Source organism: Symphalangus syndactylus, chromosome 9 (genome assembly GCF_028878055.3).
Source record: "Symphalangus syndactylus isolate Jambi chromosome 9, NHGRI_mSymSyn1-v2.1_pri, whole genome shotgun sequence".
Taxonomy (NCBI): domain Eukaryota; kingdom Metazoa; phylum Chordata; class Mammalia; order Primates; family Hylobatidae; genus Symphalangus; species Symphalangus syndactylus.
In genome coordinates this window covers 27,449,882-27,473,578 of record NC_072431.2, presented here as the reverse complement: position 1 = coordinate 27,473,578, position 23,697 = coordinate 27,449,882, and the positions used below count along the sequence as shown (strand labels likewise).

Below are 23,697 nucleotides of genomic sequence, written 5' to 3'. Positions count from 1 at the left end.
AGCACACTCAAATATGAAGCAAATCTATTCATTTAATCTGCTGCCTGAGCCAATATCTCTGCAGCCAGAGATATTCTACCTTCATGTGTGCATGTGCTTGAGAGCAATTGTTTGGCTACAGCTCTTATTAATATAAATCAACATCTACAAAGAAAGCCTCCTCTATTCCTGAAATTCATATTTATATAAATAGAAAAGTAATGGATTTCAAAATGGGCTCAATAGGTTTGAGCTTCTAGAATTATCCCAAGAGTATAGACAGAACTGAAATATTTCAAGGTGTTTTGGAGAGGGGTGTTGATAAAGTATTTTCATGTTTGCTGAGTACCTCTGAGCCGGCAGATTCATACTAATAATGGCAGAAGCCAGGAATAGTTATAATACACTTAATTAACTCTAAGCTTATTTAATGCCATGGTCCAGATGAACTCTAGATAGGGAGACATAATACATATAACTCATTAAAAAATAATTTGGACTTTTCTAATTTATATTTGCATAAAGTTCAAGTCCTTGTCCTGAAGGTATTAATTATTTTTCTAATATTATTGTTGAAAAATGGATGCCCATGAAAAAATGGTAATTAGAGAAATACTGGCTAACATAATTCAATTTCACATAACATGCTCATGCCAATTATGCCAGGAAGTTTCTTTGTCTTGACAAAATACCCTTTTAAAAGAGAGTTATAGTAAAAAAAAAAAAAAAATTGTGTAAATGAGATCCTGCTGAGAGCTGTTAAAAATAAAACAATAAACAAAATTAACCTATTTGTCTCTGTTTATATGAATTAGAAAGGTACTTGCTAGAGACTTTACGCTTCCATCAGAAACAGGTTATTTTTGCTTTGATAATATTTTAGAACTCATTTTCTTAAGGATACTATGTGTTATTTTGAGAAAATGTATGCAGAGAATTAAAAGAATTCGATTAACTGTTATATTTGATGAGATCTTATATGACACACTTCTTGAATTTTATGGTGAGTTGCTAGCAGCGAACAATTCTAGAAATCAACATTCTAGCAAAGAAGCTATAATAGCATCCTAAATAAGAACAGCAACTTTAACTGAATGTACTACTGAGATGTTTTCTTCTAATTTTAAGCATGGTGTTTGTTTTTATGCATTCTCTTTTTTATATGCATATAATGGATCTATTTTGTGCAGAGGCATATGTCAGTGGCTCCATCATTCCAATATCCTTCATGTGTATAAACAAAATAAGGAAAGATGAAAAGGTAGGCAGGGAAGAGACTGCAAAGTTGTAGGGTTAGAGAAGCCAATGTTTAACATTCATTGCCATATTCTGCTGGGGCTTTTCTCAATTCTACATCTTAAATCATATCTTTTTTTTAAAAAAATATTTATATGAAGAAACCAATATGGACTAAGCTTAAAAATGACAAACAATAGTTTTCTGTATCTTCCTTAATTTCTACTGTGGAAACTGTAGCCCCTCTCAAAGTTCCACCAACTATTTTGGGACCTCTGTGTAACTTTTAAGATTTTCTTTTTTGCCCTCATTGTTGGTCCATAAAGGTATTGTATGCTGCTAAAATAATCAACGTCCACACAATCCTTCAAAGGAACTCTAAGGCTGCTGATATTGTCATAGTCTCTGGATAAAAATCACTGAAACTGAGTAATGTCAATATTCTATTGAACTGAAGCTGCTTCGCTGCACCAAAACTGAAGTTATTGTTGAAGCTGGGGAATCGCCATGTGGCCATTCTGCTCTATGCTTAGGGGAAGAGAAGCCCTTTCTCCCACCTTTGTGGTGTGCTTGGATACATACGTCCCAGATATAAGCAACCAGAGTAGCCACTTCATGTTGGACTTCATGGTCCCAATATCTCATGGAGATTTTGGTGAAAACAGCTTTTATTTTCTCTGGAAGTCAATTTTCCTAGAATACAAATGTGAGGCCATGAAACTCACATAAAGCACCTATTGATAATTGCCTCCTCTTTCTAAATTGATGTCATTCTCAAATTGTGCTTGCATGCCTCATTCTTTTGGATAAACTGCTTCGAGGTGGACATGTCAATGAAATAAATTCCTAGTGGGCTCAACCCATCGGCTCTCTAGGGAGTTATAGCAGCATCTGAATCTTTGAGCACGGTTTACAGCTAAGCTGGAAGAAGCTTCTCTTTTCCCTCCTAATATCTACTTTGTGTGTCATACCGCTGATTTACTGGACTAGATCTGATAGTTTTATGCCAGTTTCACTTAACTATTGTTATTGTTATCAAGAAATGGAGTTAGGTCATGTCGAAAATGGAATATTTGAGTGCATCTTTTTAAAATTTATTGTGTGCATGTTATGTTGGCTGGGACATTTCTACCATCTGTAGTTTAGGCAGAACAGCCATACCCAAACGACTTTTGGAAAGTGCTGGATATGGAATGCAAGGAGCAGAGTGTTGTTGTCTGAAAATTAACACTCTAACAAGGTTCAAGAAAATGTCTTGATTTGAGTGCTAAGACAGAGGTACAAAGAAAATAGCTAAGGTCAAAGCTGTGTGTACCTAAAGTCGTGAAGATAAGGAGTAAAGAGGGGTACCATTCTGACTAACATGAGGCTTCTGAGACAAGCAGGGAGGTTGTTGTCTGTAAAGCTTTGATAAGCACCTAATCAATATGGCAAAGGGTAGCTTATTAATAGTAACAGATAGGATTTTTACTGGACGGTGACACATATGAGACTGTCAATAGTGATGAATATGAGCCAATGCATGTCAAGCACAGAGGGGGGCTTGAGATGAGGTCTCCTTGGCAACAATCGAAAGGAGGTTCTTTATCTAGAATATTGAAGGCTGTTTTTGTTTGTTTTTTGCTTTTTTCCTTTAATGCAACTTGGCTGATGAAAGTTTATAAGAACCTTTAAAAACTAATTTTTATGCATCCTTAGAGGAGAGACAAATCAACCTCAGGTTAAGTATATGCATGGTCCACACCCAGAGATCAAATCTAGTTATGTAATCATGGAAATAGTAATCACCACATGAGGCTTTTAGAAGGTGAAATTTTCAGAATGGAAGTCTTCCTGGCCACTTTCATCAAGGAAAACATAAGGCAAACAATAACCTTACTGCAGTTGAAAATTTAAACCACATTTTATAGATAGCATCCTCTTGTCTATATCTAACAACCGCCTCCCCAAAAAAATAGCACCTCTACTTTTTGTATACTGTGTGGTCATACTAGAAATATTTCAAAGCTTGCTTGAAAAATAAAACTTGTAAAAATATACGCTGCATGCCAAGTATTGTGAAAAATACTATAAAAATAGAAAAAATGCAGAATATATTTTGTAAAATATATCTGTGCTCACATTTTAACTTTGGAGGCTGACAGATTATATTATCCAAAGATGACCAGAGATCTCCCATCCTGTGTGCTCTTCTGCAATGTGATGTTGCCACTCTGTCATCAAGATGTAGAGTTTATTTCTCTGTTCCTTGACTCTGAGCAGGCTTTGTGACTACTTTGACAAACTGTATATGGCAGAAGTGGTTCTGTCCATAGCTAGTGGTCAAGGGATATCTTTTCAACCCTGTATAAGAGTTAATCTAGGAGAAGTGAAAGAAGAATTTCTTAAAATATTTTGGCTTCCATCATGGGCGTTTTTATGGCAGACAATACTAATCAGTTGAAGTCTTGAGAGTTACAGATCAAATACTGGTTGGGAAAAGTATGTTAGAGAATTATCTTTTTCACTTGTGCTTTGGTTTGAACTTTTTTATGACTAGTAGCTTAATGTACTTATTTTGATTTACATTAATGAACTAAGAGGGCACTTTAACGTACCTGAGAGAGATGATATTATCTTATTAAGTGACATTTTTCTCTTAAGCTAAGTACTGTTTTAAACTATTGACTCATGATGGGGAAAAAGTTATACTTAACAGCGTATTAACAGTAGGATGAAAGACTTGGAACAGATTAATATGGTTCTGAAGGTTAAAAGTTCTGAGTTGTTATCCTGGTTAGATTCTAAAGAAAAATTGACTTGTAAATGCTGCTCAGCATAAACACATGCATTTTCTTTACACTTTCCCATTGCATTATTATGTAACTTCCAAGTGATAAGAAATAAACATGTTTAGATTTCCACTTATGATGGGAGTTCATTGTAGGTTTACAGGAGAAGAGGGAAAGTACAATATGCTGCTTCAGAAATCAAATCCCAAGCCCTCAAGGAGTTCTTTGTGTCTCCCCATAGATTTTTAGTTGTCCCATTGTAGGCAAATGCCCATTGCTCCCTTTACGAATCACTCTGTTGTTCCACTTGTTTCTCTGCTTTTACTTGTGGCTACTTTTTGCTTTTCTATTTTTACCTCCTGGCTTCTTATTCATGATATGCACTTTCTCATGGCTCTTACTTATTTATTTCTGCAAATTGTTTAAATCCTTCCACTATTTAATCCTTCTCTAATTGGTTTGGATAGTCACTATCAATTTTAATATGACCTTTTAAGTTCAGAATATTCAAGTGAAGACACCATTTACTCTGCTGGCCAGCTGGCAACTTCTGGCCAGCAGGAGACAATGGATATGGAAGAAACTCAGGGTTATGGTCAACTCTCCACTATGCAATTAATTGTTAGGCATTCTCAGGTGGTATATTATGACTGTAAAAAATGATAACTGAATATATGTTTATTATTTCATAGTAGGGGGGAAAAAGAACCTTCAAGGAGGTGAAATTCTGATGCCACAAGATCTTCCTTCTTCTCCTTTGGTTAGAGTCTGGCTTCTCTTACCTGGAGGCCCTGAATGGTATCTACATGTGTACCATTTAAATGAATGTGCACAGGTTTTTGAAATTAATATACATTTAATATGTATATTGTGTCTTATTTTAAATTTCTTAGCTTCTCTTATGTGTAATTCCTCATTGTTAAGAATATCATTGAGGAGTTCTCTCTTGAGGTACAATAAAATTTTTAATGATTGATTGGTACTCCCCAAGGCAAAAATCTTCTTGTCCCAGCACTTGGCCCAGCTATTGTAAAAGTTGACATTCTCTCATTCTTTTGGCTCATCAGGTATATGAAAATGAAGGACAGCATTAACACTTGCATATTTTCATTATTGACACATATAGTACCATCTGGAGAGCTGACTCTGGCAGGCTCTATAAGACTGGCTTACCAGTCATTTTATACATCTGGAGGGAGCTCTAGGAAGTAATCACTGATTGAAAAGCAGTAAGTGGCAAATTGCCTGGGATATTTTTTAAGAGAGTACAGGAAGATTCAAGCTTAGTCTATTTTCTTCAGTCTGTTTTATTAAATATCAAGAGAATATATGACATGTATCCTGGGTACATGTGTAATGTTTCCTTTTCACCTGGAAACTGTTCCTACCACCTGTCTCTGAGTTTATTCAGACAAATCTGTTGCATGCTAGATTCTGGGGTTAGAAAGATGAATAAGAAGTCATCTTAATAATATGAGAATAGTCTATAAAAAGCAAAGACAGATGTAAAGCAGTAAGTGCATTAATGCATTACAGCTGTTATGATAAAGGTCTACACAGAATGCAGTGGAGGCATAAAATACAGAGTGAGAAAGGTACTCTAAGTCATTTAGAAAGAGTTTCAGATAGATGATGGTCTTTGAACTGAGACCTGACAGATACATACCCTATGTATTTGTGTATTTTTACAATTGTGCATTTTTACACGAATACATAAATCAACATTTAGACCAAAGGACTATGCTAAAAGAGTTTAGTTCACTTGCCCAAATTTAAATAGCTAGTTAGTGATGTAGCCAGGATTCAAATTCAGATCCTCCTTATTCCAAAGTCTATGTTTTTATTGATTTCCCTACCCCAGTTGTGTGTGTGCCTCTGCGTGTATGTGTGTTTATGTGTGTGTGTGTGCGTGTGTGTGTGTGTGTATTATATATATGTATATATATATGAGACATTCGGATCAAATAAGATATAAGTAGAATCAGCCAAGCTTGTCAAAACAACACTAAATTATTCCAGATTAGTATTACCATAAATTAGGGGTACTGTAAGAAGGAGCTAAATCATGAAGGTCCTTACATTCTATGTCCTACTGGCAATGGGGCACCATTGAAGATGGTAGGCTAGGATATCCCATGACAATATTCATTTTAGAAAGGTTATTCTGGATCAGGATAGAATAGAAAAAGAAGTAAAATATTTCAGTAGTTATAAAAGGTAAAGCAAGAATCAATATTGTGACAGTGGGAATAGAAAAGAAAAATAAATAAACAAATATTACAGAGGTAGCAGCCATGGGACATGATACCATTGGAAAATGTAAAGAGAGGGTAGGCAGGAAGATAGCTTCCTATTTTTCTGGTTCATTTGACCTGGCACATGATGGAATCAGTTATAGAATAGAGGGAATAAAGAACACAGAAGGAAATATATATTGGTAACAATGTGATAAAGGGTGATGAAAATGTTAAGAAACCTGAGAAACACATAGGCAGCTGAAATAGAGTTCAGGGTGGGTGGGGAGGTGGCCCAGGGAAGATGACTGGGAACTGAATACATATAGATATTCCAATGAAACCATGTAGAGATGTCCCTAAAGCCCAGAGAAGTTTTTTATCTAAGAATCTACCATAAACTGCAGAGATAGCCCAAATTCCTCATCCCTCCTTACAAAGGGATCTCTTTGCCCTGTGGCTTTGCAGTTACTCTCGTTAAAAGGTGGGGTTTATTTCTCTGCTCCCTGGATTCTACCTTAACCACGTAATTTGGTTTGGTCAATGGGAAGTTAGCAGGTATAATGCATGAGAAGGTTTGAAAACATCAGTTATAGGATATAGAGAATAAATTTTAGAGTATAGAGAGTAAAGAATACAGGAGAATAATATATTGGTAATGATGTGGTGAAGAATGAGGAAATCAGTGATAAAAACGTTGAGTCGAGAAACCTGAGAAACATTTAGGCAGCTGGAATAGAGTTCGGTGTGGATAGGGAGAAATATACAGTGACAGTTCTGCTTTCTCCTTTTTTTCTCGAAACCATTTACTTATTTATTCTTTTTTTTTTCAACTTTCATTCCTCTGCTTTTGCCATGAGAATACAAGTATAGATTGCTGGAGAGAGTTGAGTGAAGCAGAGCAGATTTACTCTAGCCAACGCCCAGCCAGTCCAGATGTATGAGGCCCCAAGCTGAGACCACAGAGCCCCAGATATGCAGGTGATCTCACCTGAGACTAGAAGAACTATGTGGCTGAACTCAGCCTCAATCATCAACTTGACTTGTGAGCTAAATAAATGTTTACTGCTGTAGGCCATTGAGGCTTTCTGTTGTTTTATAGCATTATTATGGCAACAGAAAACTGATACAATAAGAAAAAAGATGAAATTGCTTCATTATGGGCTTATGGGTGTCACACGTTCTGCAAACAATCTTAATTCTCTACTCTTCTTCCCTCAACTAGCCATAGTCATAGCCAAGAGTCATCATCAAGAGAAGAGTCATTGCCAAATTTTAATGTTTTTGAATACATCAAGTAGCAAACCAATTCAATACAGACCATGTGGTAGTTTTGTTAAAACAAAACAAAACAAAACCTTCCGTCAGAAGAGCATAGACTGTGTCACAGTACCTATTCAAACTTAAGGGCAATTATGATTTGAGTATTTTTTTAAGAAACATTTTGAACTGATTTGCAATGATTGCAAGGATTGACACCACATGTCTTTTCAACCACTTTGACCTTGGTCTCTCTAAGCATAAAATTACTTTTTGGAAACTGGAGCACATACATTATATCCATAATTAGATATATCTCCAGGTTAATATGCCTAAATACACACTAAATTGTGGATATAGGAATGGTGAGAATTTTATGACAGATAAAAAAGAAGATGACAATGGGATGGCTAGTGAAAATTGGGGAGTATTGTGCTAGAATATAGGTTGGTAAGTGCTTTTTTTTTTTTTTCCAGATTGACCATGTATTATTTTATTTTTTCACCTGATTGAGTATTAGGCAACAGTCTTTCTAGGGACAAAGCCATATACTTTTATATATTTTTTTCTTTAAGAAACATATAAACACATTAAAATCAAATAAGTCAAGGTAATTTCTCATACATCCAGGCCTATGTTGATGAATATAGTCCCACATCTTGATTCTCATTTTGCTGTGCTTTCTGTGTCTTCTTTTAACAAAAGTCAAAATGGGCAAAGCAAAGGCTAAATGTCTTTTCATTGCTGTTTTTACAGTTTCCTTTCTCTTTTATTATTCTCCCTCTTCTCATTCCCCAACTTCCTTTTCCCTATAATCAAAATATAAAAAGCACAGGTACTAACACATCACTTAAATGTCCCAGTGCCCTTGAAGACCTGACTGGGAAGCTTATCAAGTACTTTTACAGTTTTATCTCACTTTACCTTTCCTCCTCTCTGAACTTGTAGGTTTTTCAATCATTCGTCCTTAATTCTGCAGTATATTCAGACACACTATTCTTAATTCAGCTTCTCTCCTTTCACCTCACTCATATGAATCCTCATGGTGAAAGTACAATAATGAGAAAAGGGTGGTCTGGAAGTGAGAAGATATGGCTCCTAGAGGGGACTTCTAATGTTGTGGATAAGGTCGTTAAATAAACACATTTAATTATTATGCTGTCTATTTCTCTTTCTGATTATAAGAATAATAACAACTATCATTCATATGATGCTTAAAGGATTTTAAAAGTGTTTAGCCAGTATTTCATTTGATTCTTTAGGACACTGAAATAGGCAGGATGGATATCATGCTCCCCTATCCACCCTATTCCTTTGATATGAATGAGGAAAGTAAAGCTTGAACAGTTTAAATAATGTATACAAAGTCTCAGGACTAAAACAAAGTAGGGACCAGAATTCTGATATTATTTCTGGTCCAGACCTCTTTCTATTATACCTTGGTGACTGTTGAGATTAAATCTGAGAATTTGCAAACTATTACAGGAACTCATCTTTCTCTTCAGAACCTAGGTTGTGTTATCAAGTGCTATGACTAGGATCTGTGTCCCCACCCAAATTTCATGGTGAAAGGTAATCCCCAGTGTTGGAGTTGGGAGCCTGGTGAGAGGCAATTGGATCATGGGGGTGGATTTCTCATGAATGGTTTAGTACCATCCCCTTGGTGCTGTCCTGAAAATCATGAGTGAGCTCTTGAGAGATCTTGTCCTTTAAAAGTGTGTGGTGCCTCTCCCATCTCTCTCTCTTCTGCTTCTGCTTCTGCTTTCGCCATGTGATGTGCCTGCTCCCTCTTTGCATTCCACCATGATTGTAAGCTTCCAGAGGCCTCCCCAGAAGCAGATGCCAGTGTTATGCTTTCTGTACAGCCTATAGAACCATGAACCAATTAAATCTCTTTTCTTATAAATTATCCAGTCTCAGAGAACAGACTAATACATCAAAGATAGATAAAACAGAACTTGAGATCTTTCAGCTCCTCTTCACTGGTCAAAAGGTAAAGAGGTTGGATGAGCAAGTATGGGGAGAGGGTGGTATCTATTGAGGATGGGAGACGAGGTCTTCCGAACCTCAAATACTTGCTATTTGTGTGGGTTTATACACATGTTGTGGGAGAAGGGGCCATAGTGATAGATGATCACATCATACAAACTAGGATAATTTTGATTGTCAGAGGGCATGCTAACCAGACATAAGACTGAGAAACAACAGATATAACTTGGGATAGTCCTTGGCAAATTGGAACATATGGTCATTCTAGGGAGTAGAAACTAGGGTCCAGCAAGAAAGCCCTGTTGGTTTGTAAGGGGTGGTAAGCCTTAGGCTAGTAATTAGCATTTGACTTTGCCTTTCCTCCCAAGCTCCCATATCTATCTTCTGGGAGTGAGATTTCATATGTAGCCATATATAGCAATTGGTTATTGCTCACTTCATACCTTCCCCTTCTCTTCTCTCAAGTAGGTTGTGAAACAACTTTTTTTTCCAGCAGAGTGATCCTTTATTTTTATAGTATAATACCATGACATTAATTTGTTGTTTTTGCAGTTGATACAAGGCCTACTTTTATTGATTACACAATTTTCTTGTACTGTTTGCAAATTTATTATAGTTTCTGAATATCTAAAGACCTCAATGTCTCTTCCTGATATATTTCCAAAGAAATAATACCTCAGTTTTTTCAAAATTCCATTTTTAACACTGTGGGTTTCTGCGGCCTTGAAGATGAGAAACTAGTTGTTATGGGCTGAAATGTGTCTCCCCAGTTTATATGTTGAAATTCTAACTCCCAGTATCTCAGGAAGTGATTGTATTGGAGATAAGGTTCTTAGAGATGTGATTGCATTAAAATGAGATCTTTAGGGGGGACCTAATCCAATCTGACTGTTGTCTTTACAAAAAGAAGAAATTTAGACACTCAGGGAAACACCAAAACCCTGTGCAGGAACAGAGGAAAGAATGTGTGAAGACACAGGGAGAGAGTGGCCATCTGGAAGCCAAGGAGAGGGGCATCAGAATAATACCTTGATCTTACACTTCTCCAAAACTGTAACCAAATAAATTTCTGTTCCTTAAGCCACCCATCTGTGGTATTTTTTGTGACAGCTCTAGCAAAACGAATACACTGATTTTCACGTATTACTTTGTTACCAATTTGTGAACTTTTTCTTTCTTTTTGTAAATCCACGAAGTCACTCCTAGCCTAGTTGTTACTGGAGCAATCCTTGCTATTCCCTCAATGTTTATCCTCATGATACTATCAAAGTGTACTCAGCAGAAGTAAAGCATTTTACAAATTTACATATTAAACAAATAGCCCTTGAATTATGTCTCAGGTACTTTTCAAGCACTATGGTGGATTTCAGGATGTAATATGACTTTTAAATTGTTAAGATAACAATATCTAAAGATTAGGTACATATAAATATGACCACTTTTTTGATACCTGTTACTTAACAAATGAGAGTAATTTCTTCATGATGCTAACTTTTAAGAGGGGGAAAAAACCCTGTGTTTAAAGCAATATTTACCTTAAAGTTAAATTTTTAAAAGTATTCAGAAATGCATCTTTTTAAATATAGAAATTACTAAGTTCATTTAATGGCTAATATAAAAATTAGTCTTTAGATATGTTGTTTTATATTTTAAAAAGTCAGCCAGTTGCAGTGGCTCACACCCAGGACTTTGGGAGGTCGAGGCGGGCAAATCACAAGGTCAGGAGTTCAAGACCAGCCTGGCCAATATGGTGAAACTCCATCTCTACTGAAAAATTAGGTGGACGGCGTGGCACATACCTGTTGTCCCAGCTACTCAGGAGGCTAAGTCAGGAGAATCGCTGGAACCCAGGAGGTGGAGGTTGCAGTGAACCGAGATCACACCACTGCACTCCAGCCTGGGTGACAGAGCGAGACTCCATCTCAAAAAAAAAAAAAAAAAAAAAAAAGTCAAAATTGGAGAGCCAAAGTGTTCTGTTTTAGGCACTTTCTGATGGTAAGTGCTTCCCAAATTTTGGTTGAAAATATGAGCATCTAACTGTTCATTGACATAGTTATAATATCAAAACCTTGATGAGGCTATCAATATCTTGGTGGAAAATTGTTATAGTGAGGACAGTCCCCCCACCAATCCTCCATTTAGCGCACAATGACAAAATGAGCCTTGAGTTTGTAGTTTGGCACTTTCAGGGATACAGTGATTGTATATTGTACTCCTCTGTTGTGTTCTGCAAAAAGTAAAGTGTGAACTAATCCTCTGGTAGTCTAGTAGCACTTTAGCAGCTACTGGATAAAATGACTTTCTAAGTTAATGTACTTTCTTATTAACAAATGTCAGAAATTAAGATATGGAGGGAGCCTGAGGTTGGAATTTTCCTCTCATAGGAACACATCTCTTAGCTTTTATGGGTTTAAAAAACTTTTAATATTTTAATGAAGGCTTTTTATGTGCGTATGCTACTTAATATTTCAAATTAAGGTCTGTTCTTCTCCTGATATGCACATGCCACTCCATTATGAACCATCAAGAAGAGTGTGGTAGAAAAGCCTCTATCTGTATGGAACAGCACATGCCTTAAGCACAGAAGGTCAACAATTGTGCTTTGACTAAGCTAGGGCTACTTAATGAGAACTTCAATGCTTCAGCAAAAGTGTTTTATATTTTAGTCAAAGCACCAGAGTTGGATAATGATAAGTTTCAATATGTTCTCATTCAAAAATAATTTCATAGTTATTTTAATGTCATTCTCCACTTTTAAAAGAACAACACATGCAATCTGTGGTGTGAGGGTTACCTCAGGATTTTCAGAAAAGCAGATTTTAAGCTTTAATGGGTAGTATAACTTGGTTAACTCTCACAATCTGTTTCCATTCAGATGCTAATGACCTAAATTCACTGGTTTTGTTCCTTTCACCAAGGGTCAGTGGTCTACTACTAAGAAAGAGAGATTTTAAAATCTGAAGAAAAAGAAAAGAAATCTTTAGCTATGTAGTAACAATAATTAAATGAACAAATAACTAGAAATACTTATTTAAGAAAGAAAAAAATATCCTAGCAAACTAGAGTAATTTCTTCACTGCACTAACTTTTAAGAGGGGAAAAGAAGCACCTTTATTTAAAGCAAAATCTATTTTAAAGTTAAATTTTTAGAAGTATTCAGAAATGCATCTTCTTTAATATAAAAATTAATATAGGAATTAATGGCGATAAAATGCCATTTCTAGTGATGAATGAACGAATGCATTGGGACAAAATACTGCTTGGGTAAATCTGATCCTTAGGAAACTTCCCAGGCATTTTTATTTGCCTTCCAGAGGAAATAACTAGAAATACTTCTGGCCCAATATTACAGACACTAATGGCATTATATGGTCCTGAGAGAACTGCTTCTCTGAATTATTGTGGAGAAGGAAAGTACCTGGATGGTTCATCAAAAATCACACATCTTATTTAAGAGTAATTAGGGAAGAGATGTAGAGGTATACTGCTCCCGTTAAAAAAAAATGTTGAATTGACAGTCTCTTGACTAGAGTTAATGTCGGAGCAAACTGATGAGAATGACAACCTAATGATATATTTGAGAGATTCTAAGCTAAATATTTGAAAATTAAATTATGCACCCATGAGTGCTACCACTTGTGCTTTATTCTCTAAGTGAAGGCACATCTCATGAGTCCTGCAAAGATGCAAAGTGAAAAGAATCTAGGAGACTATATAGCACATACTCCTGATTTAATAATGAGGAAGCTGGAGGCTCAGAGGCTTATATTGGTTTATCACCTATTAACAGCTTACTGTAAAGTTTATCACATCCTTTACACATGATAACTGGCTGTCAATGTTTTGTTAATGAAGACATCGTTCAGGAATCAAAAGCAACAACTAAAGCTTTGAAATGTGGGCCAGTTATCTATTTCTGTGTAACAAACTACCGCACAAGTCAGGTCTCCAAAGCTATAATCATTTTAATATGCTCATGGAATAACTCCATTACTGGAGGCAATTTAAAGGGGTGAAGGCTGAAACAGTTTGCACTGGAGGACATCCTTTAAAAATGATCTCTTTATTCACATCTCTAGCAGGTAGAGTGGACGGCAAAAGAATGGACATAGTTAGGAATGTTGATGGGGGAATCTACGTGACTCCACCCCAGGTCAGCAGTTTTACACTGTTGTTTAGGGCTCCAAGTGCAAGTGTACCAGTAAGGAAGGTGAAAGCCTGCATAGATATTTTTATGACCTAGTTGTGGAAGCCACATAGTATATTCTAGTGGTAAAAGCAGTTATAAACTTGCCCAGATTATAGGAGAGGTGCTGTGGACCTCATATCACAATGGGAAGAGTGTCAAAGAATTTGTGTTTTTAAACTCTATCAGTGTGGGATAGACTGGAGAAAGAAGACAGTGGTCTAGGTGAAACCCCGATGAGCAGTGACATTCATCATATGCTTTCTCAGCTAGTATCTCTGGTTGTTATTTTTCATTTAGAAGTAAGTGAAAAGGAAAAAGAATATCAAAAAGACAAAATCCGTTTCTTAAAATTCTGTTGTAATTTTTGTTAAATAATGTTGTGGGGTATTTTTTCCCCAGCTTTTTTTGTAGAAAGCCATGATCTAGTGTCTTCTTGACAACCAGCGGTAATAACAAGAATATGAACATTTTGGGGAGAAAAAAGGGAGAATATTTAGATCATAGTGATAAAAAAATTATAACTCAGGATATCTTGTCTAAAGATTTTACATTGCTATAAGCAAAAACTGGGCAAAATACTTTTTCTTTGTTGAGCTTGAAACTTTCTTTTCACCTTGCCTTTCCATTTCTTTTCCACTACAAACACAAGGTTATAAATCTTATAGCAAGGCAAAATAAATTGGCATAGCTATTTAAAGAGAATGAATGATGAATGGGACAAAGGAATTGATTTAATTAGAATGAATCCTTCAACCTAGTCAAGATTCCTTTTATTGCTTGAATGAATTTGGATGTCCATTGGCAGTCTGCTGAACTAGGCAGGATTTTTTTGAAGTAGGAGATTTAGGCCTATAGTGAGGGCCATTTAAATGGTTAGAAAAAGACTTGAATAAAATTTGATGGGCGGGTTAAATTTTTATGGCTGTCATTATAGCTAGGCCAAAGCCCCTAAAACTGAAATGGGTCAAGCGTTATTTGAGGGACAGTTGAAATAGGAAGCTATGGATAGCCATCTTTTGTTACATAAATATGAAGAAGCAGTGAAATACTATATGGAGATGGACTAGAGATCAAAGAGAAGGGGTGGAGAGACAGACATAAATGAAAAAAAAAAATGTGCAGATAACCAGAGATGAAATATCTGGCTCTGTAAAGATGTAGACAGGAGACCCTGTCTCACTTCCCAACATCATTCCAGTTTCCTGGTTTTAGTTGCTTATTAAATGTGGAAAGTATATAGAAAAATTTTATTTCATTTCATTGAAATAGTTATGCACCCAAAATTAATTTACACCATTTAAAAACAGTTAATTTGTTTGAATTTGTATTTTTGTGTACCAAAATTGTACTATGACTTACCTCTCGTGTGCAAAGCAAGATACTGAATACTGTGAATGCAGATGTGGTTAACAAAAATGAATCAGACACTGATATTCTCCTCATGGAGTCCAAAAACTGAGAAAGGAAATAAGCTATACACAAATAACAGTACTACAGTGTGTGTTGCATAAAATCAATTTAAAAAAGGAAAATTCACTTAACACCAATGTAGGAATTTGAAATACATTTGTGATCAAAATGCATCAAAATACCTGCTCTTGTAGATCTTATATTCTAGTAGAGAGAGATGCAAAAAATACCCAAAAGTAAATTATATAGCATATTAGGAAGCCATTAATACCATGGTTAATAAATAAAACAGATAGAGCTGATCAAGAGTATAGGATAGAAAAAGATACATTTTTAAATAGATGGTCAGAATAGACCTCACAGAGAAGGTGGCATTTATGAAAATACTTGAGGTGAGGAAATTAGCTATGAGGATATTTTGAAGGACATTCCAGGCAGATAAACTAGTCACTGGAAATGCCCATTATGGAAGTTAGCTTGGTGTATGGGAGGAATATCAAGGAGACAAGTGCAGCTTGAGTAGAGTGAATCAGACAGAAAGGGAAAACCACGAGGTGAAAGAGGCAATGGGAATGACAGATTACGTAGGCCTTTGCAGACTATTGGCTACTGTATGATGAATGGTAAGAATAGAATCTTAGCGAGTAGTTAGAAGGATGTTGCAAAAATCCACACAAGTGGATAATGGTGGATAAAACCAAGTGATAGTAGTGGAATTTCTGAGAAGCAGTTCGATTCTGCATAAAGTTTGAAGATAGAGTCAAAAAGATTTCCTGGTGGATTGAACAGGGTTTGTGAGGGAAAGAAAGGCAGACAAAAGGTTACTGCAAGTTTTTGGCCTGAGTAACTGCAAGGATGATATTATCACTTGAGAGAGGAAAGAGCATTTGTGGATGGAAGATCAGGAGTTCAGTTTTGGACAGGTTATGTTTGAAAGGTTTGTTAAACATTCTGGAGGAGATATCAAGTATGCAGTTGGTACCATAGGTCTGGAACAAAGAAGAGAAGACTGGGTAGTATAAATCAACTTTATGAGACATTGCAAATAGATGTTTAAGGCCATTAGGTTGGACAAACTCACCAAAGAAGTGCGTGCAGATAAGGAAGAGGATTTATCAGGGATTAACACTAGGGTTTCCAACATAAGGAGGTTGATTCAAAGAGAGATTGCTGCATGTGCAGAATATAGAGAAATTGTTTTATTAAAGTAAGATCATTTTGTATAGGGAACAATTCATGATATTTCATGGAAGAAATAACACTTTAATTAAGTCCTAAGAGTAGGAAGGATTTTGAGTGAGTAAAATTTGGGGATTGAGAGTTATGTCATAGAAAACGGGAATAGAATGAGCCATATATGAATGAGGACAGCAAGTACGTCACCCTGACTAGTTAATAGTATACATCAAGGTTTTGCAGTAGGTTATATAATATAACTTATATAATGTAGACTATGCTGAAACCAGTTGAGAAAAATGAAAGGCCTTTGTACACAGAATGATAAGGTGGGATGGTACTTTAGAAAGACTAATCTAGCAAGCAGCATGGTATGGGTTAGTTTAAAAGGGGTTGAGTTCTGTTTTCAAAAAGTGGTTTAAGGAATAAATAAAATTGTTAGAGTAGGTAGCTAGTCAGGTATGAGCAGGGCAGGAGAGGGTTCCCCAGCAACACACACCAGGAGTGTTGACCATCAGGTGATGGTCAGGCAGTTGTTAACCATTTCTCTAAAGTAATAATTGGTTGTAGCCAGCACCAGGGAAAGGCAGTCTCCTGATAGATAGAAAACACCTGAAACTGATCAGCAGCCACCCAATAAGGTCTCAGGAGTCGGGAGAAGTAAGGCAAGATCCCAGAAGTAGGCCAACATATAAAACCCCAAGTCACTTGGTTTCTCAAGTTGCCCGCTTGACCCTCTTCCAAGTTGTACTTTCCTTCTTTTCTTTCCTTTCCTTACTTTTCTAAAACTTTTTAATAAACTTTCACTCCTGCTCTGAAAGTTGCCTCAGTCTTTTTTTCTGCTTTATGCCACTCAGTCGAATTCTTTCTTCTGAAGAGGCAAGAATTGAAGTTGCTGTGGACCTGCATGGATATGCTGCCGGTAACTCGGGGTAACGCTGATCTCTGCCAACGCTAACAAAATGATATATAAGAAAATGTATCAATTAGCAAGAAAAGCAGCCTTGAAGGTCAATATAGGAGACAGAGTTTACCTCTGCTACTCATCCTGGACAATTGCAGGCTGTGGTCTACTTTGTATCATTATTGAATATTAATAGTGGGATAAGGTGTTCTATTAATACATGGGTTACAAAGACAATAGCATTAATTGAGAATGTCTGAATCCACAGTTTTGGTCAGAATGATAGATATTAGATAGATAGATACATACATGTATACATAGAGAAAGAAGAAAGAGAAAGAGAGAAGGAGGCCATTGGGCGCTCATATATTTGGTCAAACATTATTCTGGGTGTTTCTGTGAGGATGTTTCTGGATGTGATTAGCATTCGAACAGGTGGACTGAGTAAAGCAGATTGCACTCCCTAATGTCAGTCAGCATTATCTAATCAGTTGAAGGTGTGACTAGAACAAAATGTTGGCCCTTCTATGAGTAAGGGGGAACTCCCAACAGCCTTTGAGCTGGGACCTCAGTTTTTTTTAGGTCTTGAACCTGGGACTACACCATCGGCTCTCCTGGGTCACCAGCTTGCTGATTGCGGATCTTGGGACTTGTCAACCTTCATAACTGCATCAGCAAATTCCTTATAATTAAGTCATATATCTATACATCTATATATCTATATATTTTCTATTGGTTCTGTCTCTCTGGAGAAACCTGACTAGCATGCTCACTAAAAAATTGGGGAAATTATCAAATAGGTGTGATCAAAGGAAAAGTTATTCTAGTAGAGTGTGGCCTTGCACTAGGTGATAATTTCTTAATGCCAGTGCTAGGATGGTAACTTTCATACTAGCAGGTGAGGACTACCAGTCTTTCACTTTGTAATTGCACTAAGCTCGCACCTGAAGTACAGGCTCTGTTCTATAGCTGTAGCTATTGCTTTAACTTGTGTTCTACTGTGTTATGCTGTGTAATGCTGAAACTAAAAAAGTGTTTTTCTCATTCAGTGTGTGGCCTATATGATTCCTGCTGTTAACAAATCAGTTTCTCTCTAGGCCCTGTGGCATTTGTCATTTTGGACCCTATCTCTCTCCTATCTATATTGAACTATGGTGGCACACAGAGTGTTGTAGGTAATCTTTATGTTACTTAATTTTGTTTACTCCCTCACTACCCCTAGAGTATAAGGATAATTAGTTCAAGCAGGTTGTCTGTTTTGCTTAGTATTATATTCCCAGTGCCTAAAACAGTGCCTGACACATAGGAAGTACTCAACAAATATTTGATGATTAAATGGCTGAATGAAAGACTGAATGTGGGGGGATAAGTCTTTCAAGTTAGTTGTACCATGATGAAAGCTTTTATACTATGAAGCTATTTTTAACCCTAAACTACTTCCAGTTTTGTATGATTAAGTACTAAGATACATACATGTATACATAGAGAAAGAAGAAAGAGAAAGAGAGAAGGAGGCCATTGGGCGCTCATATATTTGGTCAAACATTATTCTGGGTGTTTCTGTGAGGATGTTTCTGATGACAATCATAGTTCCATTTTAAAGTTTTTTTTTTTTTCTTTTTAGAGATGAGGGTCTCATCCTTTTGCCGAGGCTGGAGTACAGTAGTGTTTGTGAATGTAGCTCACTGTAGCCTTCAACTCCCGATGCTCCAACCCCAGCCTCCAGAGTTGCTGGGATTACAAGTGTGAGCCACTGTGCCCAGCCCATTTAAATGTTTTTGTATCATCTTTAAGATATTGTAAATTAAGAGTAGATTAACCTGTTTAAGTTTTGTGTTCAAAAGGAAAAAGCCAAGATCAAGAAGAGACTTGAAAAGGTTTTATAGAGAATACTCTAATAAAGTGAACTATTTATACCAATGTTGACAAAACCTAATATAGTATAATGGGAAGGAAATAATGATGGCAGTTAACAGTGAAATGGGGTACATGGGGTAGATGTTAAATGCTGCAGCGGGAAAATCAACATGGCCTCCCAACTGACTATATTGATGGAGGCAAGGTCTATGAAGTTTAAAAAAAAAAAAAAGAAGAAGAAAATGCTGGATATCGTGGCTCAAGCCTGTAATCCCAACACTTTGGGAGGCTTAGATGGGAAGATAACTTGAACCCAGGAGTTTGAGACCAGCTGGGCACCATAGTGAAACCCCATCTCTACCCAAAATAAAAAACTTAGCCAGAAACTGTAGTGTGCACCTGTGGTCTCAGCTATTTGGGAGGCTGAGGCAGTAGTATCCCTTGAGCCCAGGAGTTTGAGGCTGCAGTGAGCTATAATTGCACCATCGCACTCCAGCCTGGGTGACAGTGAGACAAAAAAAAAAGAAAAAAGAAAATCAAATTCTAAAAACTCTTAAGTTGAAAGCTTGGATGCGTAGAGAAAACGCCCAAGCCATTAGCTGAAGTAGGGAATTAAATAGGATAATTCATTTTAACTAGGAATCTGGGAAATTCAACTTTATGAATATGGCCTTTGAGATTCTGTTATGGTCTCACAACAGATTAAGCAAATAGGTAATTAGAAATGAGAATGAAGGAGTAAAGTGATGGATGTAGACTTGCTGGTGGGCCATAGAGAAATCACTTTTTTTGTTTGTTTTTTTTTTTTTGGAGACGGAGTTTCACTTTTGTTGCCCAGGCTGGTGTGCAGTGTTGCTGTCTCAGCTCACTGCAACCTCCACTTCCTGGATTCAAGAGATTATCCTGCCTCAGCCTCCTCAGTAGCTGGGATTACAGGTACCTACCACCATGTCCGCCTAATTTTTTGTATTTTTAGTAGAGATGGGGTTTCACCATGTTTGCCAGGCTGGTCTTGAACTCCTGAACTCAGGTGATCTGCCTGCCTCAGTCTCCCAAAGTGCTGGGATCACAGGTGTGAGCCACCGTACCTGGTGAGAAATAATATTTAAAGCCACTAAATATTTTTTAGTGAGAGAGAGCTGGAGAAGAACAACAATAACAAAAAAGAAGGAGATAAAGGAATAGGGGTGAAGATGCATATATTGAGGAAAAGAAGCCAAGAGAAAAGACAGAGAAGAAATGGCTGTAGAAGTCAGAGGAGAACAGAAAGGGACAGGATCAGGCAACCATAATCGGAAGGAGAATCTTCCATAGTAGCTCTCAGGTCATAGAGGAGAAAAATTTTTAAAAATTTTAAAAAGTATATAAAAAAGCATATAAAAGTATATTTAAAAAGTATATAAAAAGTATATAAAATTATATACAATATATATTTATATATAATTATAATATATAATTATATATAAAATTTAAAAAGATATATATATTTGAGTTGATGACTATGTTATTGTTTGTTTGTTTGTTTTGAGATGGAGTCTCGCTCTGTCACCCAGGCTGGAGTTCAGTGGTGTGATCTCGGCTCACGGCAACCTCCGCCTCCCGGGTTCACGCCATTCTCCCATTCTCCCCGAGTAGCTGGGACTACAGGTGCCCGCCACCACACCCGGCTAATTTTTTTGTATTTTTAGTAGAGACGGGGTTTCACCGTGTTAGCCAGGATGGTCTCGATCTCCTGACCTCGTGATCCGCCCGCCTCGGCCTCCCAAAGTGCTGAGATTACAAGCGTGAGCCACCGCGCCTGGCCAACTATGTTATTGTTAAACTTTAAAAGAACAGGTTAAATTTTGTGGCAAGAATTACAAAGGAACAAAGAGCAAATAAGAAAAAAAAAAAAAAGAGAAAGCTGGGGTAGATGAATCTTTATTGAAATTTAGCTGTAACGGCTATAAATAACCCTGGAGGTATGTACAAAAATACACTCCTTGAGGAATCCCAGTAATTCTTTTGGAATGATTACCAACTTTTGATTTGAATCTGTGCTAAAATGCCTGGAATACTTTAGGCCTTTTTCACTTTTTGGTCTATAAATTCTTCTGTCTCAAAGAAGCTTGTTTCTGAGAGTCTCAATCAATTGTCCACTTTGGTCAATTTACAGGATAGCACTGCAGAGTCCATCTGAATACACAGACAATATGTATGAGAGTTAATTAAGGAAAGTATTGATGAAAGCATAATTTGTTTCTGAAGCTTATCAACTGAAATGGATAAGCAAAATAGCAGACCTGACACATCTATTTCCTGGGGAAACAAATTATATTTATTTTTGAAATATTATTCATAAGATTTTACTTGAACTCGATAAATGTAACTGTCTTGATGGTATCATCGACAAACGTTTTTTGTTATGTGAGAGACTATACTGATATCTAGGCAATGATATAGACTCATAGTGGGTTATCATAGCATGATAGAGGCTGGGGTCACCAGTAAGCAACTCAGTTTTGCAAGGTAACCTATTGTGCATCTGTCTGCATGGAGAAATCAATCTTTTTGTAGATTCTAAGTATTCTTAAATTTATGTTTTCCATTTGTTCCTCAAAGCATGTATTTATTGTTCAAGCTTTCATTTTTCTGTACCATTACGTTTTCTTAGTAACATCTGGAAGACATTTCTTAATGTTAAATTAAAATGTTAGCAAGAAGCTTACACATGTATGACCTAAACTGGAAGCTGAGGAACTGAGTCCCATTGCAGTAAGTAATATTTTGTGCACTGAAGTGAGGATTTATTACTAAACTTGAACGTTCACAATGAGTGATGTCACTCTCATTGGCTGACATATCCAGCTTTCTTTCTGGATTTTCACTTAGCTATAAGTTCAATAAGAATTTTTCATACATCTTCTGTCAAGAAAAATAGAGTAATCTCATCAAAACTTGGCATAGCAAGAATTTGAAGTGTTGTTACTTTTTGACTATTATAGTAAATGAATGACAGAAATAATATATGTTGTCATGACTGTTATTTCTTTGCTTTTGAGATAGGAAAATTTTCTTTTATAATTAAGTTATTTTAGCTAAACTATTTGCATATAATTGTTTATACAACTGACTCCTAAAATACATTCAGGGAATTCTTAAGTCATTATTAATAAAAAATGCTTTGCAAAATATAGACATATGATGTGAAACCTCATAAATATCCTCAGTCTGTATCCTGATAAAATAAGCAGAGAAAGATTAACAAATACATAAACTTTACATAACATATACATAAACTTTATTTTTTAGCCCTCAAAAATCTATGGATATGCATTGTTTTTATGAGAATTTGTATTCAGGAAAAGATGCTTTGAAAGGTATAGTTTAAATTGATCTTCCTATAGAAACCATGTTACCATAGAAAGTCACTTTCCTGACCAAAGACATGATGCCTAACTTCTAGAAGAAATGATTGCTGATATCATAGATAACAAATTAAAAGTAATATGAACTGTCTTTTACTTGGAAGACTTTCCAAAGATATACACGTCAGCTAAACAGAGTGGTGCAATAGCTAATCTTACATCTAATTAATGAATGAAATGATCAATAGAAGTGAATATGCAGGTCAAGGACAGAAGGTGGGGACAAGAGAAAACAGCCAAAGTTCCCCTGGGATTGAAGGCCAGACAGTTTCCAAGATGGAGCCAGGACTTGACAAGGCTTCGTGGAAGAAGCATGTGGGCAAACGGCATGAGACCGTTTAACAAATCACTGCTGGTGGTACCTTTAATATTGTAGATATTTTTAAATCTTAGATGTACCCATTATGTTGTAGATATGCATGTGTTTTCGAAAAAATACAGTGATATCTTTATTTGTCTGTATGTGTGATGATCCCCTTCTCTTTACCTAAATGACATTGTGCTTTAGTTAGGTATTTTTCCATTTCCATTTTTTTTTTAACTCAACAGTGTGTTTTTAAGATTCTTCCATAGTGTTCTCAGTAATCCAGTTCATTGCTTCTATAAGCTGCTTGATATATTAGGATATTGATTTAATGCCATTTACTCTTGCCTCCATGGTATAATCAAGCTCTGGAAAGTGAGATTTTTTTTTTTTTTTACTTCAGTGAATTCCTGGACTGTCTTATAAACCTAAATAATAATTGAAAATCGTATTACTCTTAATTCTCCTAAAAAATATTGAAATACAGGCAGTCCCTGACTTACGATGTTTCGGCTTACAATTCTTTTACTTTACAATGGTGTGAAAGCTATACATATTCAGTAGAAATTGGACTTTGAATTTTGAATTTTGATGTTTTATTCGGCTATGAATGTGTGGTACGATACTGTCTCTTGATGTTGGGCAGAGACAGCAAGCCACAGTTCCCACTCAGCCAGGCAATCATGAGGGTAAACGCCAATACCCTATGGTGTACTGTGTTGCCAGATGATTTTGCCCATCTGTGGGCTAATGTAGTGTTCTAAGCATAGTAATGTAGGCTAAGCTAAGCTATTATATTCAATAGGTTAGGTATATTAAATGCATTTTCTACTCATGATATTTTCAATTTATGATGGGTTTCTCAGGATGTAACCCCATCATAAGTCAAGAAGCATTTTAAAACAGGGACTATTTAAATAGAGTTTTAAAATATTTTGCAATACTTGAAGTTACAAAGTAAGTTTTTAATTTACTGAAATT

General features: G+C 36.2%; 1 long non-coding RNA gene across 2 annotated transcripts in view; it reads left to right on the top strand.

Annotated features, from left to right (window-relative positions):
- The window catches only part of LOC129489270 (uncharacterized), a 63,003-nt gene that overhangs the window by 2,678 nt on the left and 36,628 nt on the right, over positions 1-23,697 (top strand). The window lies entirely within an intron of this gene.